Below are 4,379 nucleotides of genomic sequence, written 5' to 3'. Positions count from 1 at the left end.
TTTAATATTTAATTAATTACATCAATTAAAAGTTATTATTTTAAAATTCAATTTATTTTATTATTTATTTATTTATTTAAAAAATTCTTATTTATTTAAGTACTCTGCCAACTCCCCAGCCCATGTTCACCCCCTGACCTGTTCCCTCCCCGCTTTCCCTTGGCATTCCCTTGTGTCTCTTGTCTGGGGACACAAAGCCACTCCAAACATTTCCCTGGGTGCACACACATCTCCTCCACTTGCCAGGTAGCAGAGCTTTTTTTTCCCTGCATAGAATTACTGTCCAATGAATTAATCAAAGTTTTAATCAAGGCTATAATCAAACTATCCCTGAGGTTGATGTTGTGCTTGCCTGGGACATCCCGGGATTGTCTGGAGAATTCCTTCCTCTCCACGGATTCCCTGCAGCAAGGAGTTTGCAGGAGAAACCTGGCCAGGCTGCTTTTGAACAGCCATTAACAACAAAACAATCTGTTTGTCTCAGTGATTTTCGTTCTCCATGAAATTCAGACTGATGCCAGAACCACAGGGAAAAAAAAATGGAAAATATGAGTCCAAGCAACCAAAAAGTGGCTCCAAAACTGGGGTGATTATGAAGATGCCTGCGAAGGACAGGGTTGCAGGGACTCTGGAAAGCAGCACAGAACCAGGTAAAGGCCACAGCAAACAAGAAAATGGATGAAAAATTTTGTTTTCATGGACTAAAACACACAGGTAAAGGGGAACTGGCTGGTGGGGATTGGAAATGCCTTTGAAACCATGGGATGGACAAGAGTTAGAGGGATGGACAAGAGTTAGAGAGTCTGGGACTGGGATGATGCTTGTGCAGCTGAGCCTGTCCCAGAACCTGCTCCTTTGCACTTGAGTATTTCTAAAATTCCATGTAAAATTCAATTTTTCCTTTGGTTGTTCCAAACACCCAGACTTTTTTTTTGTTTGTTTTCAAAGCCATCCTTCAGCAGTAACACTAATGAGGTAAAAAACACCGTGGTGTACAAAATACGCTTCAACTCTACAGACAACTAAAACCAAAAGCGGGTAAGAAGTTTTGGTTGGATCTGAGAAGGGTTTTCAAGGACTCTGCAATCGCCCCTGCCATCACCACGAGCAGCACTCGCCTCTCTCACTGCTGCTTTAAGAGTCATCTCTTCTGGAGTGACTTATTTCCAGCACATCACTTGTTACTTCAGCCTTTACTCATTGGCAGCCCCCCAGCCCGGGGCTGTGAGTCAGCAGAGCCCTCAGTTCTCCCTCCAGGGAGGCAGGAGATGCTCCAGACACCCGTGGTTTTCTCCTCCATGGCATTTACTGTCCAAGCTCCTCTCCCAGGTTCCCACACGTCCCAGGGCAGGAGCTCGAGGGGGAGCGAGGGAAGGACAATGTCTCTGTGCTGCACTGGGAATCTGGGCTGTTCCAGGGCTGGAAAACCCATCTGAAGGACTTGAATCCCATGAGCCTGGAGCAGCAGGGCTGTGGGATCCTCCTCTCCCAGCTGCAGATCAACCAGGATTAGGGTCGGGGTCATTGGGGCATCCTGGGTCACAACATCCCATCCAGCCCTCGGCTGGGACCAGCAGCTGGGCTCCTCCTGGGGACCATCCCAGCAGCTATTTCTGGGCTCCCTGGGGATTCCAGCAGCATCCCATGGCCCTGGACATGAGGGTTTGCACACACAGCCCCCTGAGAGACCAAACTGGCCACACCACGTGCCCCGTGCCTCCCTAAATCATCCCGTCCCCAGAACCAGCAGCCAGTTGGGACCTTCACCCCCACCAGAGCAGCCACTCCCCCAGGAGTGCAAAAAATGACATGGAGCTCCAGGGATTACCTACCCAGGAAAATATGTTTCCCCCTGCATTTCCCTGCAGCACCAGAGTCCACCCAGCAAATAATGAACTAAAAAAAAACAACAAAACCCGACCCCAGTGAGTGCTGCTGTCTGCAGTTGGAGCTTAGAGTCAAAACTTATTACTTGTATTTTCAATCTGCCAGGGACTCACACTGAGATCTTGGCCAAGCAGCTCCCCTTCCCTCCTCCCTGTTTCCCAGACAGAAGAAAAAGTAAGACACAGAAAGGTTAAACAGGAACAAAAAAGGCCATGCTGGTCCCCCCCACCTCAGGGAACCACCGAGATCAGAGCGGAGCAAATCCACAGCTTACACAGCTGGGATGTTTCCATTCTTGGCATAAAGTTTCTGAGCTTTTTAAAGACCTAAATGAAGAGATTTGGGTGAATCTCGACATCCCCTTTGCAGCAAGGTCAGAAATATGGTTAAATACGGGTGAGCAACCACCAGCCCTCTGAAATATTTCTGAAGATCCTTTTCAGATGACAACACACACCTTTAAAGAGGCAACTAAATCCTAGCTGGGCTTTGCTGGTCCTTGGTGTGTCCCTGTATCCCACATTGTACATCTGCATTAACTACACAGATACAGCTGCACGTGGAGAAAAGAGATATTTTTTAGCCCCCTCAAAATATCTGGAGTTGTTTGTGCTCCTACCAGCACGAGGCAGAAAGATTCACTCACAGCTAGTGCAATTAAAAATTATGGGTTTAGGTCAACAGTGTGTTCCTGCTCTCCTGGCACTGATCCCTTCCTCACCAGCTCCACACTGTGAACAGAGATACATTTCTGGGAACTGCTGGCCCAGGTGGAAATCCAGAATTAAAGTGCACCTGAGGAGGAGGCCTTTAATCACTCTGACCCAGGAGGCTCCCCTAGGGCTCCATAAAACTCCTTGGCCCATCAGCAGCCATCTCAATTCCCAGCAAATATTTCCATGACAGGCCAGCCACAATCATCACCAGGAAAGGGCCAAGATGCTGGAGAGCCATTTGGAAGCTACAGCCTTGCATGTTATACATGTTTATAGGAGTTTACAACTGTTTCAAGCAAAATAATTAATGGTATCCCTTACAAGGAAAATAATGCCCAGCATCCTTCCCAAGCATGAGCCAAACTCTGGTGCCTGGGAGGACAACAGCTTCATTTCCCTTTCTCAGGAGGTGATGAAAGGATAAAAGTCAGTGAAGCAGAGCCACCAACTCCCACCAGTCCTAAGATGGGAGATTTCCTAACAGAGCAACTCCTGGCAGGACTCAGATGCCCCCAGCTCTGCACAGAAGCCCCCTGAGCCAAAATCCACCGGGTCCTACTCAGGCTGCTGGAGGAGGGTTTGGGCTGGGCAATGCTCAGAGGGGTTTGTGGCACAGCAGAAGCCCGTGCCCTACACAGGAGACACTTTGAGAGTTAAAAAAAAAACCTCTCCCTCCTTAGTTACCACCCATTCGGGCTTTTTGGGGGAGGTTTCTCATCCAAAATGTTTTCCGTTCCCAGCAGAGCGAGAGCTTGGGGCTGGAGAGGAGCAGCACGTGGTACTGCTGTGCAGAGATCCAGGCACACAGGCTCATCCAAAGGAGCAAGGAATAAAGACCAACCCCCCCCACATACACATTTTGTTGCAGCTGGAAGAATTGCAATCTCCAAAAGGAAAAGAAAAATAAAGTAGCGATGGACACGCTCCTTCCCCAGTACGACGTGGAAACCAGGGAGAAACCACAGTCCCACAGGACCAGTGGCCTCAGGACCAGGGAGAGGAAGGTTTGGGAAAGATCAGTGTTCTTTCCATCCCAAAGCACGAGGCTGGGGGTTGCCAGCACCCGGCAGCACTTGGATTTGTGTTTTCTGGCAGAGCGGGAGGTCAGGGGACACGAGGTGCTCCCAGCCCCACCAAAACCAGGTGCAGAGGGATATTCCCCTCCCACTGGCTCCAGATTTTAATCCCATTCTCCTGCACATGCCTCCATATCAAACTCTTAATTAAAAATTATCTGATTTTGGGAAGGGGGGCACAGACTTCACGGTAAGTTTTGGTTACTCTTCCTCTGTCAGGTTAGACCTTCGCAAGTTCTCTTTCTAGGAAGCCTCAAGGGGTTGTTTATATAAAATGAGCATTTTATTTCATGTGCTGCCCACCCTCAGCTCCCACAGTTAATTGGGGTAAACTTTTTTGCAGATCCTTCCCTAAACAGTCAGGGGAAAAAACTATAAATAACCTGCGTGCACACAGAGAAATGAAATATATGGCTCCAACACAAGTAAACACCGCAAAATATGAATGCAAACTTCCAGACAAAGGGCTAATTCCTGCCCTCGGAGGTTCATCCAGCCGAAGGAGCTGGTTGATCCCGAGGAGGGCTGGATTTGGCCCTCGGAGAGGCCACTGCAGTCGGAACACGGCAGCAAAGCCGGAGCCCGGCGGGAGCCGCGGGCAGGTACCGCAAGGGCTGCGGATCCTCCTCCTGCCTCCACCGGGAAACTCGGGCTCCCAAAGCACCGACCTCGGGCTGCCCCAAAGCACCGACCTCGGGCT

At 49.3% G+C, this 4,379-nt stretch overlaps 1 protein-coding gene across 1 annotated transcript in view; it reads right to left on the bottom strand.

Moving 5' to 3' along the window:
* The window catches only part of HIVEP3 (human immunodeficiency virus type I enhancer binding protein 3), a 297,766-nt gene that overhangs the window by 291,904 nt on the left and 1,483 nt on the right, over nt 1-4,379 (bottom strand). The window lies entirely within an intron of this gene.

The sequence above is a fragment of the Manacus vitellinus genome, unplaced genomic scaffold (genome assembly GCF_001715985.3).
Source record: "Manacus vitellinus isolate BGI_N305 unplaced genomic scaffold, ASM171598v3 scaffold_75_pilon, whole genome shotgun sequence".
NCBI lineage: Eukaryota > Metazoa > Chordata > Aves > Passeriformes > Pipridae > Manacus > Manacus vitellinus.
Note: the sequence above shows the minus strand (reverse complement) of the source record. Positions and strands in the feature narration are given on the sequence as shown.